Source organism: Coffea eugenioides, chromosome 6 (genome assembly GCF_003713205.1).
Source record: "Coffea eugenioides isolate CCC68of chromosome 6, Ceug_1.0, whole genome shotgun sequence".
Classification (NCBI taxonomy): domain Eukaryota; kingdom Viridiplantae; phylum Streptophyta; class Magnoliopsida; order Gentianales; family Rubiaceae; genus Coffea; species Coffea eugenioides.
The window spans coordinates 56,104,631-56,118,696 of record NC_040040.1 but is presented as its reverse complement, the minus strand read 5'-3'; the positions used below and the strand labels follow the sequence as shown (position 1 = coordinate 56,118,696).

Sequence of the window (14,066 nt, the reverse complement as noted above, 5' to 3'; positions counted from 1 at the left end):
TCGGTCAGTGGGATTAAACCCGATCCTGCCGTGATGAAATTTGATTCGATTTTGGTTTTTGATTGATGATTTTTGCTTCTTTTTGACTTTTGAAAATCTTTCAAAAAATTAATTTGCCCCAGTATGATGAATTTTTGCATTTGAGTCCAGAGTTGATTCTGTATCGCCATGCTGTTGCATTTTTGATGAAATTTGCTTGCGACATTTTCAATCTGCCTTTGTTCATTAGGACTCTTTCCGACACCGATTTCAGTGCAAGGTGTGATTGTTTTCATCCATGCATGAAATTTCCTGCAAAAGAGAAAAAAAAAGAATTGCCACCATTATTTGATCCGTTTGTCCTTGAGAATCGTGTAAACATGAGTCTTTGGATGCCTTCGTCAAAGTTGACCGTGGCATCTGACTTGGTTGGATTTGTCATTTCTAAACGTCTCTGATTTTTCCCGACTAACCGAGCGTGCATTTTGCCATATTGTGAAGCTTGCGTAACCGACCTTGCTGAATTTCAACCATTTTCGCAAGATGACTGAACCCAAGTATGCTTTGAATAAACCATGAGGTTATCATTCACCAAAATTCGATGATTAAAAAGTAATTTCACCTATCATGCAGAAATGAATATGTGAAAGAACGCAAACACAAACCATTTGTGCTTAAAGCCTACAAAAATGCCATGAATACAAGCAATTGAGAAAAAATGAGCTTCCTAAGAATGAATTTGCTAAAGAAATATTTTTACAAAACGACACAGTTTTGGCCAACGGATGTCATATTCAATTCTCTGGATATCTTTGCTCTGGAATTCAATGTTGCCAGAGGTTTGACAAAAATGAGAAAAATCCGAATGAACCAGGTCACCAGTTGTTCCTCCTCGTGCTCGTCTGTTTGAAAAAAAACGCCTTGGCGCCCTTTCGGGTTTTCACCAAAGCTGCCCCCAATCTTTTCTGCTTTTGTTTGTTTTTTTGTTTTTGTTGTTGTTGTTTTTTTTTCTTTGTTTTTTTTTCTTTTTCTTCTTTTTTTTTCTTTTTTTTTTTTTTTTTTTTTTCTTCTTTTCTTTTTTGAGGTGCCTTTCGGGTTTTCACCTAAAGACGCAAATGAAAGAGCCAACCATGATCGACTCAGGAGTATGAGTTGAAGATTTCTGACATCAGTAAAATGCACTTCCCTTAGAAGTTTAGGTGAAGGCATTATAGACATCACTTGCCAATTGATTAGCGAAATTCCTAATAGAAATACAGCAAGTGACGAAAGCCAGGACTTTTGGGCTTTTGTAATGAGGTCAGGTGGGGTGTTTTCAAGAAAAGTTGAGGCTTGAAAGCAAGTTTGATGAAAGGTGTGAAATAACCTGAGATTGCATCATTTTGAAATCATCTCAATTTTGAACGAAACTGAGGAGAATTTGCCCCAGTTTGATTGAATTCTTCTCTTTGTGCATTTTCATTGCATTTTTCACTTTTTGCATTTTTTTCAAAGCTAAATTTGCCCCAGTGTGGGGTTCTTTCTTCCTTTTCATCTCACTTTTTAAAGATAAATTTGCCCCAGTTGGGGTTTCCTTTCATTTTTTTTTCAAAATGAATTTGCCCCAGTGTGGGTTTGCAATCCTCAGGGGCTGCCAAACGAAAATTATTGTTCTGATAGCTCAAAAGGGATGACTAGGGATGAAATGTTTTGATTGGAAAGGAAGATGGCCTGACTTTTGCCTCGTCTCCTTGCATGATTTCCAAAAGAAATTTGCATAATCAAAATAAAACTTCTTACACATGTCTGAGTTGATAGGTTGAGAGACTGTTTGTCCGTCCATCTCTTCAAGGATAAGTGCTCCACTCGGTAGCACCTTTTTGAATGACAAATGGCCTTACCAGTTTAGGCCAAATTCGTCTTTGATTTCATCTTGCATTGGCAAATCTCGCTTTAACTCTTTGTCCTTCTTCTCTAAAGGACCGGTGGCGGACCTTTTTGTTATGAACACAGGCCATACGACATTCAACTGCTTTTCATCCATCAAAATCAATCGTCGGTGACGCTGCTTTAACCAATCAGCTTAGAACTTGGCAGAGGAGGGATTTCTTGATGAAAGGCTTTCTTAACGAAAGGATTTTCAATGAAGAGCTTTCTTAATGAAGGGATTTTTCAATGAAGGATTTTTAATGAAGGGATTTTTGGCCTTCTCAAAGAAGGGATTTTTCAACGAAGGGATTTCTGACCTTCTCAAAGAAGGGATTTTTCAATGAAGGGATTTCTGACCTTCTCAAAGAAGGGATTTTTCAATGAAGGGATTTCTTAATGAAGGGATTTTGATGAATGGTATTATCGGAATCCAGAACAGTGATATTCAAAGGGTCAAATAATTTCATCTTTGGCCATTTAAAAGAATTAAAATTCAGGACAATAATCAAATAAACAAATTGTGCATTTAATGGAAAAACTAATCAAAGCGGAAACAAGACAAAAACTTAATTGCGAAAGATGTTTTCATGAAGCTATTCACATATGCAAGAAATGGTTTTTGTGAACTTTAGTAAATAACAACCCCTAGATTTACCGAAATTCCCTTCGAGAGGGAAGATACTCGGCCATCCAAATTGTGCAAAGCTCCTTCAGGATTTTCAAATTTCGTCGTTGGAGGTGGATGCCTCGAAGGTGTCCTGGTGTTCAGGAAAAGGATTTGTACTTATGATCGGCCCTTGTTCACCTCTTTTCCTTAGCACTATTTCTCCTGCCTCGATCATGTCTTGGACTTTGTGCTTAAGTGCCCTGCAATCGGCGGTTGAGTGGCCAGGTACTCCCGAATGATAGGCACAAATAGCATGTGGATTGTACCCAGCAGGCATGCCATGAAGGTAAGTTGGAGGGGGAATCACGCCTATTTTGTTGGCAACCTTCAATTGCTCATACAATTGGTCCAAAGGCCTGCCTAGGTTGGTGAAGGTTCGGGTACGGCTTTGATTGTAGGTTTCAGTGGGTCGGGGATAGTTGTAGGTGGGTCTATTTGGTGGGGAAATCTTTGGTGGTAAGGAGGCCGAGGACGAGCTTGTTGAAAGCTTGGTTGAGATATTTGGAAAGGGGTTGTAGGCGGGTTGGCATAATTTGGGCGAGGTCGAGGATGAGTGATATTGGTGTGGTAAACAGGATGAGGATTTGAGTAGTAGGGGTAAGGGTTTGAGTAGGTAGGGTATTGTCGAGGTCTGGGTCTTGGGACAGGGTTTTGATTCCAGTGAAAGCAGTTTCCCCTCTTTCTTTTGGAATTGCGGGTTCTTCCACTAGTCCCCTGACCTTGCAAAGCATCCAACTGTGACTTGAGGGTAGAGACATTAACAATCTTCCCAGCTTTCACGAAGTCATCGTACTCCTCAAGTTTATTGACAATGGCGGCGAACGAGCATCCAGTCATGCGGAAAATTTCTTCAAATACGGGGATCATGTGCTTTAATGAAAGTGCGTATGATTTCGTCCTCAGTCATCGGTGGCTCGACTTTGGCAGCTATTTTCCTCCACCTCTTGGCATAAGTCTTGTGATCCTCGGAGGGTTTTCTTTTTGTTCCTTCCAACGTGGTTCGTGTCGGAGCCAGCTCGCAGTTATACTCATATTGCCTTACAAAAGCATTGGACAAGTCAATCCAGGTTTTTACTTCTTCGGACTTCAAATTTGAGTACCAGTCGAGGGCATCCCCCTCCAGACTTTCCGGGAACAACCTTAGAGGCAGGTTCTCGTCGTCTACAGGCTTTCCCAACTTGTTAGCAAATAGTCGGAGGTGTGTCTTGGGATTACCCGTCCCATCGTACTTGTTAAACTTAGGGGTTTTGAACCCCTCGGCAATTGCACATTGGGAAAGAGACAAAGCTCATCGTAGTCCAGGACTCCTTGCTTGTTCAACCCCTGACTCTTCCTCATAAACTCATCAAAACGATCAAGGCGTTTGAGCAGCTTTATATCAACGGGAGCAGAAGATTCCCCCATTTCTGCCTTGGTTTGAACAATATGGTCTGGCAGGAATGGCTCAGCAGCAGGGTATAAAAGGTATGTGGCTCAGGTGGTATATTTGAAGTGATTTGGGGTTGTGGACCTCGCATGTGAGTAAGAAAAATGAAGGATGAGGAGGGTAAGTGTATGGCAAATTTGTGGTGGGATAGGTGAAAGTTTCTTCGGGTGCAATAGGAAATGATGGAGTAACAGTGGCATGGGCCGAAGGTAGGACAAACGGCTCTTGCTCAGGCTGTCTGGCGGGTACAGGTTCGGGTTGAACTCCGCTGCTAATTAGCTCATCATTCAACTTCCTTTGGGCGGCCATCTCAGACGCCATCTCTCCAAACTTGGTAAGCATCTCAGTCAACTGAATCCCCGAACTTGCAGTCTCGGGTTGAGCGGTAGTAGCAGACCTATCTGACTGTTCCGGTTGTGAACTCATGTTTACACGACTCCTCTGGGCTTGACTACGGGATCGCGTTATGATGGGGCTTCGACGAGAAGCTATATTTAAATATTACCTGAGAATTTTGAAAGATTGCCTTTAGATTCAACCCTTGCTTAGTTATTCCAATAAAAATAAAGAAAAGGAAAAGAAAAAGGCAAGAGTTAGTAACTATCCAAAAATTCGGATGCATGTCCTATTGGGGAGCCCTTTTTATGCCAAGGGTAGGCCTAGCATGAAAATGCAATCCTCTAGGGTAAACACTATACCATACCTGACGGATCTGATCAATTCATTGAGTGAAAAATAATTTGAAAAATTTGACCATTGTAGTGACGAGGGATTTGTCAAAATGAGGACAAGTCCGAATAGATTGATCACCTTTGATTTGCAAAACGCATGGGTTTGACCTTGACGAACTCCTATCGAAGAGATTGGAATTTGTCGACAAATTTCCTCAGTGAAGCATGAGTCAAAAACCCAACTGATTAAATAGTTGGATATAATGGATGGTTTTCTCAAAAATTGACTAGATTTCCCAATTTGAAATTTGATATCGAAACCCTAATTGGTCAATTGACAATTTATTAAAAATTGACTGGATTACCCTAAAAGGGAAACAGGTCAAATGAATTAAATGAAATTTAATTTATCCAAAATTAATCAAATTACCCTAACAAGGGTAAATCGATCAAATAGATTGAACGAAACTTGATCTATTCAAAAATCGGCTCGGTTGCCCTAAAAATGGGTAAATTGGCCAAAAGACCCTAAAAAGGGTAAATTGGTCAAATGAATTGACGATTTATTCAAAATCGACCGAATGACCCTAAAAAGGGTAAATTGGTCAAAAGACCCTAAAAAGGGTAATTTGGTCAAATGAATTGACGATTTATTCAAAATCGACCGAATGACCCTAAAAAAGGGTAAATTGGTCAAAAGACCCTAAAAAGGGTAAATTGGTCAAATGAATTGGATGAAATGAATTTATTCAAAAATGATTAGATTGTACTAAAATTGAATGAATTGAAAAAAATGGATTGGATAAGATGGATGATTTGTTCAAAAATCGATTGAATTATTCGCCCACTGGGTGGTTTCAAAAAATCATTACAATGCCTTGGTCTATGAGCCTCTAAAATCAAAATTTGGCCTCTATATTTATCGTCTCAACAATGAGGAATCATTTGTGAATTTTCTTCGAATTAATGTCCTTTTACGCAAGGGAATTTTACCAATTTTTTATGCAATGGCCAAAAAGTGATTATTAGATGCTCATATTCCAAAATCACTCTATGAAAATGATCGGATCTTACCTTACCTTGTGCACTACCCCTTTGGATGGTACATGAAATATAAACGTGCAAGTCTCATTGGATTAAGTATCCGAGACACAAGGTGGCTTATTCCTAAACACGGGATTCCCTATGTGGCATTCCCTTTCTATGGTTAATGCATGATGCCAGTTTATTAAAGCAATGTAAATATGCAACAAATATGGCCTAAAGGATATAAATAATGCAACGGGGGAAAAGGTCTAAACATGAAATGTATTTACTGAAAAGTAAGTGCAAAGACTGAAATTTAGACATGTGAGCTATCTAGTGGGTGAGCCACTAAAAGAGTGCCAAAAGGGCCTCTTATTGCTAAGGCATATGAATGCAAGCCAGGAAAACAAAAGAATGGTTAGTGCAATTGATAGTACACATAACACATTGGGAGCAATTAAGAAAAGAAATACAATAAAGCAAGTAAAAGGGGTGGAACCCCTTCCCTCGTGCCTAATGTGCTTAAAATAGGGTAAGGCTGACTCTAGCCTAGGAAAATGCTAATATGGATGCATGAGGTTTGGTTCACTAATGCCTAGACTCGATAAAGCTTCGGCTCCCAAGCCTTCAGACCTAAAGGCGAAGGGTCATCACTCCCAGGGCCTTTGATCGGTGGCTCGAGTGATCCCTTAGGTAGCGCTATGGGCGCAGAGCACACCAGCCGCCTACCCAAGGCAATCGATCCTAATCCTACAAGGCGGTGTGGGAAACGCCCACGAAAAAAAAATAAAATGGGATAAAGCAAGTAAACGTGCACGTATGAAGTGTTCCCCTATTTTGAGGGAAGGGGTGAGAACCACACGAGGCTCTAAAGGTGACACGCCCCCTCCCAAATGCAATGCAAGCGCGAGATAATCAAGTAAACACATCCAATCAACCAATCACACTACGTGAGTGAGGGATAGTTGATATGCGTGCGAGGCAAAAGGCCCTAAAATGAAAAATGCAACCCTAATATCCAAATGCAATGCATAAAAAGGGTAGAAAAAGGAAACGAATGGCTAAGTCAAATGCTCGGACCCACTTAGGAATCCCCAGTGGAGTCGCCAACTGTCGCGCCCACTTTTCGAATGAATTGTGTATGGTGTGTGGTGTGTAATGTGTGAACGTGTGCAAAGTGAAAAGTAAAAGGCCATGGGACTTAGAATGCGACGATTTGGCCAAGTGAAGTTCAAAAGGGTTTTTTGTATCAAAAAATGGAGTCGCCACTTGGTATAGAGTTAGGGTGTACCAAGTCACCCAAAAATGATTTTGTTTTTGAATAAAAAAAGTAAATAAACCCTTTTTGAAAACTTTTGGGTCTGCGTAACCAAAAGAGGGATCGGGGTCACATTTGACGAAGGGGAAGGCAAGGATAAAAAATCCAAGGCACCCCTTCGACCTAGCCAAGGCTAGTTGCGTGACTTAAACCAATTTTTCCTAATTTTTTCTACCCAAGGTATGTATCGTATATTGGATATGTCTATATGAATGCAAAACCCTAGACCTAGGGGGATTGGGGGGAAATTTCTCTTCAAAGGTTGAGTGGTGCCAATCACATTAATTGTGAAGCCCAATAATGATCCTTTTGGAGAGGTCACACCTAAACCTAAATGACGTGAAAAAATGAGTGGAATGCATGCCATGTGAAAGTGTGAGTTTGTGTGAAGTGAGAAAAAATGATAAAAGTAATAAGATAAGAGTGAAGGTGTGCAAATGAATAAAAATATAAATGCTCGTGTGCAAGTGAATGAAAATAGTAAATATATAAGTAAAATAGGTGCAATGTGTGAAGTGAAAAGTAAAGAAAGTGAATAAGTGTGTGAATATGACATGTGGATTTAAAATATATAATTAGTGAGAAAATAGTGAGAAAATGATATGAAAATGCATGAACTTAGAGGAATGCATCAGGTCGGGTACGGGAATGACCTCTATTTTTGTGATTTTAATTTTCCCTTTGATTAGAAGGAAAAACTAGCGTGCTAAGGCTATTTTGAAGCCACACTCGCTCGTTTCCCTTACCCAAGGGGGTTTCTCAGGCAAATGGACCCTATAACTAGCATGAAATGCAAAGGCCTAAAATGAAAGGGAAAAGGTTAGAGGGACATGCCAAATGCCATAAAAAAAACTAAAAAATGCATGAAATGTAGTGAACATGCAAACATGTACTAACGAGGGGAAATCCCTAAGGGCCTAGCGTTGGACTAGCCCATTCTATGAATTCCGACTAGCGTTGGACCAGTGGAAACGTACATTCATTCATCACATTCATTCAGGCTATGGAAAGCGAGTAGACATGCCAAACACTTATAAACACATAGCACATAACATTTAGCATGCTCGACTAGATGCAAGGCCCTAACAAAGCAAATTAACACGTAGTAACTAAGCATGCAAGACACATAAGACAATTAAAGCCTTAACTATTACATTTGCTAGCTAGGCACATGTCTTCAAGAGGTCTTCATCAAATGCTCCTCCAAGCCCTATCTATTACAAGCCAAGAGGTGTACACATACCCCATAAAGAATAACTTAAATAAAAAGCAAAAAGAATAACTTAAATAAAAAAACAAAAGTAAATGAAATAAATAAAAGAAATTAAAAGAAAACTAGTAAAACAAGTAGACATGCATATTCATATAACACGTAGGAGCACGTTGGGTCAAATAAAGTGCAAATGAGGGATAGAGTGTACCTCCCTTGAATTGACGCCCTAATGAAATGAAATTACTAATTTACCCTCCAAAATAATAAACGGGTTAAGGTACCATTTAAATTAGGGAATAAAAATTAAATATGAAAAATGAAAGTTAAACACTAAGTTAAGTCAACTAAAGTATTTACATAGACAAGCCAACCACATACAAGAAACTAAAGCAACAAGGACTTAATTAGATTAATTGATGAAAGGGTCTAAAATAAAAATACTAAAATTAATGGCTTAAGATGAGACCTATTAAAATCAAATGATATAGATTCATCAAAAGTGAATGGAAATCTATTTGTTCCAGTTAAACATCAAAATTATCAAAAATGTGATTAGAACACAAATCCAAACTAAAAATCTATCAAAACTTATTGAACCTCAAAATGCATCCTAAAACTCACTAAACGTCTTACCCAAAATCGTATCAAGGTACCAAAAGCAATTAAGATTCTAAAATGACAAAATTGATTAAATTATTCAACTAATTGGGCCATAGTGGCACTAAACCCAAATTAAGGGGTTAAAGTGCAAAATTTGGAGAACATTTCCATGCATGTTCATGCAAGCTACGTGGGAAATTTGTTTCTGCAACCATTCGCATGCAATTCTTCAACTTCAGTTCTTAGTCGCAGGTTTCAGCCTCAGAAACCATTTTTGAACAAGATCCTTTTTGGCCAAACATCAAAGTCTTAATTTAAAACCAAACCAACAGCAACATTCATCATTCCAATCATACAAACTGAAGCTGAGATCATGCAAACTTTAGAAAACTTTCATGCAAGCAAAGCAAAACAAAAGCTACCACAACCCCAAGCGACTCTCGGCAAGCAAGATTCATGCAACTTTTTTGATCTATTCCCAATCAAACATGGATACAACTTGACAACAAATGGGATTCTTGGAGTACTTTATGCAGGTCTCATATAACAAAAGAAGGCGAAAAGCTTTTGCAACAAAACAAACCAAACTGCTGCATTTTTTTGTTTCCAAACTTGTCGTTTCATCATGCCAACTAATTTATCAAAACCAGAAATTACTGATGACCTTCGGCACCAAACTACCAATCATGCACAGGACATTTCAGTCAAGCTACAAATCAAATCAAACGTTTGAAACAAAGCTAAAGCTTCGGCCATCTAAGGAAATGAAAAGATATTTGCGCATACTGCTGCAACAGGGCCAAGAGCTTTGAGCTCATTGCAGCAGCTTTTATGCACAGGCTTCCGCAACTAATTTGAGAAAGAAACCAGCTGCATTTCGTTCCCAACATCACAGTTTTAGGCTAAGGAACTAACCACATAAACATCCCAATCCAAACAAGCAAAACTCAGCCAAATATCATAAAAAAAAATCTGGAAAGCATGCGTGCAATGGCAAGAAACTTCAGCTTCTGAAATGTTTCATTTGCTGCCATTTTCTGCCATGATTTTCTATCCCTTTCACCATAGCAAAAACCAAATAAAAGGCTATTTATCAAATTGGTTCAAGACTAAGCTCAGATCATCAAACAAACTAAAGCTGAAATTCCCTGCTCAAACTCACGGCCATCAAAATTTTCCAGAACTTAAGTGTTCATAAATCCAATATTTTCTTGGCTAAAACGTAGTATTACTTACTCAAATTTGACCTGTAAACACTTAGTTAACGGATTAGCATTTCCAGTTCACTATCATATGCAAACAACAACTATAGTCATCTAAATTTTCCAGCTCAAGTCTCTTGGGTTACCAAAGAAAAATTCCAGCAGCTCGTTAGTCTTAAATCACATATTTCCTCGGCTCATTCAGTGATTTAAGTACTCAAACTCAACATGCATGACTAATTAATGGAATTACTATCAGCTCTGGTTTAAATCAAGTTCGGACAGCAACTACTATCATCCACAATTTCAGAATTTTCCAACAAGTCTCGGATGAAACATGCATGTAACAGATTCGGTTTCTTTTTATTTTATTTCTCTTGCTTAGCCGGTCTGATAATTTCATGCAAAGCTTAACCTTCTGATTTTAATTAGTCAAGCACCTACCCAAGTGAAAGTCAACCATTTTCCAGCAAATTTCCAGAAACAAGCTGCAATTCCAGCTTCAAACTTTCGACAGCTTTAATTCTTTTCCAAATCAGATTTCTTTAATGCTTTGGTTTCATCATCCGATTTCACAAACAATACATGCATGCCCCTAGATGGCTCAATCTACCTCTTGATCAACCTAAAATGGCCCAGAAATTACCTCACAGTGCAACTCACTCACACGGCAGAGCTGAATTTTTTTTTTTTTTCCTCTCGGCACGCGCGCAAGGCTTGAAGTGCTGGTTCTGGTTGCAATAGTTGCGGCTGGGACTGATGAAGGTGGTGACGATCAGCAGCTCCCACGATTTCCACTTGCTCTCTCCTTTCTTCCCTCAAGCTCACGGACAGACCAGAGAAGATTCAGCTCGCGATTTTTCTTTCTTTCCTCTCGGCTGCAAGGTGCAGCTCACTCTCTCTCTCTCTCGTTGATGATCACGAGGTGAAGCTCTCCCTTTCTCACTCTAGTTTGCGGACAGAAAGGAGCAAAAGAAATTAAACAGCTCCGTTCTTGCTCCTGTCGATGATACCGAGACAAGGAGTGAGGTGAATTGAAATGGTATTATGTTGTGGAGTGTTGGGGTTGCTGAAAATGGAAAAAACTCTGTCTCGGATGAGGGAGGTGAAATGTATATATTGAGGTGTTGTGAGTGGAGCTGGTCGGCACTCCGGCAGAAATGGAGATGTTTTTTTTTTTTTTTTTTTTTTTTTTTTTGAAACAAACAAAATTGATAATAATAAAAAGAAATAACCAAAACAAAATAATTAACATTTGATGAAAAATAAACTAGAACAATAAAGTGCAATTTCCATTTCTTTTCCATTTCCCATTTTCATCGTTTTTCTCTTTTTTTCTTTTTCTTCTTTTTTTTTTAAAATAACTTAACAAAAATAAACAAAATGCCAAAAGATTGAATTTAGAAGACATAAAACATATTTTGTGGGCAATTTTCTTCTTTTTTTTTCTTTTCTCTCCTCTTTTCTTTTCACTTTCTCATTTTCATTCATTTTCCAAGAGATTCTATGCTAACAGCTTAAAAATAAAAATAAAACTAGAAACTAAAACTAAAAATCGAATAAAACTAAAATGAAAAAATTAAAAATAAACAGCAAATGAAATTACACCAAAATTTGGTGTCTACACTTACAAAATGCATTTTAAAATGATTGGAGGAATAAGGAAATGAAAGGCGAATGAAAGAACGAAAGGCTCCATGTGAACATGTATCCTTTTAATGAATGTGTTATTATTGTTTTATATGGTTACTGTTTCCTGGATTAATTACATGATTAATGTCCTTGTTTAAGTTGATTATGTGTCTGGAACCTCACTGAACTTTTAGCTCATTCCATTAGTTTTGCCTTCTTTAACAGGGGATGTGAATAAGGACGAGAGATCTGTACAGACTGGCCTAATCTAGTTCTTTTGAATTTTTGTAATGGTTCTCACCCTAGCGCTTGGCAAGGATTGGATGTATGAAGAATTGAGAACCTTTGTACATTTGGAATTGTACCACTATTTGAGATTGGAATGTATGTAAGTATACGTGCTAAGCTTGGGAACTGTTATTTCGTTTATTATGGAGATTGTACCCTATGTTATTGAATGTGAGTGCTGTAAATTATTTGAGGAGTGTAGTGAGTCCCGGCGAGAGTTGGGCAGGCGGTCCGCCGAACCCTTTGGTTCGCCTTAAGGGGAGGTGGGGCTGTCACAAAATGAGTAGCTAAAATTCTAGCTCTAGGAGGTAGATGAATCTTATGGTTATTTAATATGAAATGAATATGATTTACACTTGTTACACCTTGTATTAACTTGTCTATTTATGCATGCTTATCACTTGTTGTTGCTTGATAACCAATGACAAGTTTTTAGTTATTATTATTCAATGAAAGTTGGTAATAATGATGGAATAACATAAATAGAGCTTGAATAGTAGACTCATGACAATAGGGGTACACTTAAATGGATTAAATTTGCATTTTATGAAGAAAACAAAAGTAGATCTAGTTATTTACCATGAGAATAGGGAAAATTAGTCAAGTTTAGGCCATTTCATCATGAGAATGAGATTTGGTAATATTGAAAATGAATCTCTAGTTAAATAAGAGTTGTAGCAAGAGGTAAATTTATTTATTTGTATTCTTGATGCTATAAGCTCCATTGTTACCTTGCAAATATCTAGTAAGACTAGTAGTAATTATAACTTCTCTTGCTTAAATCGATTATTAGTCTAAATAATAGAGTAAGTAAGGACCTAGTACTTGCAAAGTTGCTCCCTGTGGGATCGGCCCGATATTCGTCCTAATCTACTAGTTTGACTTGTATACTTGCAGTCTAAACAGGTATATTTTGGAATTAATCTTGTACTTATATCAAAAATCCGTCAAATTTTTGGCACCATTGTGAGGGAGCGGTAATATTAGGGCCTAATAAGCCTTATTAATTTAGACATTCTTTATATTCGTGTGTTAAACTTTGTTTCTAGTTAAGTTAGAATTTCTGGTTGTTTTTGTGAATTAATTACTGCATAATCTCTTTATTTTTTTATTGTAGTGTATGCACCAGATTTTACGGGTAGTCGCACCTTTTGATTCGAAAATTGAAAGGACACTACGTAGATAAAGAAGGCGTACACCGTAACGAGAAGAAGAAGAGGTTTGACAACAAATAGAGGGAATCGCGATAGAGCTACTTTTTGAAGAAGAAATAGCTAAAAATGAAGCAAATAGGCGAGCACTTAGAGATTTTGCTCTACCGGGAACCCAAGAATCTCAAACACGTATAGCATGGTCGACGGTAAACGCTAATAATTTTGAGATTAAACCATCTTTAATCCAAATGATGCAACAATCTCAATTTGGAGGTAATGCCGTAGATGATCCAAATGCACACTTAGCCATATTTTTGGAGATATATGATACAATCAAAATGAATGGAGTTAGTGGGGATGCTATAAGGCTAAGGTTATTCCCATTTTCATTGAGGGATAAGGCTAAAATTTGGCTACATTCTCATGCCCCTAACACTTTCTCTATATGGGATGATTTGTCTAGAATATTTTTGAATAAGTATTTTTCACCGGGTAAAACGGCTAAGGTTAGAATGGATATTAATAGTTTTAGTCAATTAGATGGTGAATCATTATATGAAGTATGGGAAAGATTTAGAGATTTGTTTCAAAAATGTCCACACCATGGATTTCCTAATTGGCAAATTGTATAAACCTTCTGTAATTGTTTATCATTTTCTACTAAGATGACTATTGACACAGCCACATGTGGAGTTTTGATGGCAAAATCACCTTAAGAAACTCAAAGTTTGATAAAGGAAATGGCGACAAAGAATTATCAATAGGCTAATGAAAGAGGTAATCCAAGGCGCCAAGCAGGTATGATTGAAATTTTTACCATCAATATGCTTAGTACTCAAATGAACAATATGATGAAGGTGTTGAATAGACAAGCCGAATGTGGTCTAAATTCTTCTTCCAATGTGCATGTTGCTTGTTATTCAGTAGGAATGCTTAAAACAACCCATACTTGAATACCTAGAATTCGGGGAGGAGAAATCAT

The 14,066-nt window shown here is 37.9% G+C and overlaps 1 non-coding gene across 1 annotated transcript; it reads right to left on the bottom strand.

Moving 5' to 3' along the window:
* Positions 1-13,587: 13,587 nt before the first annotated feature.
* LOC113776634 lies at positions 13,588-13,694 on the bottom strand. Its single transcript, XR_003469122.1, has one exon. It is a non-coding gene; the product is annotated as a small nucleolar RNA R71 (small nucleolar RNA).
* Between the last annotated feature and the right edge of the window lie 372 nt (positions 13,695-14,066).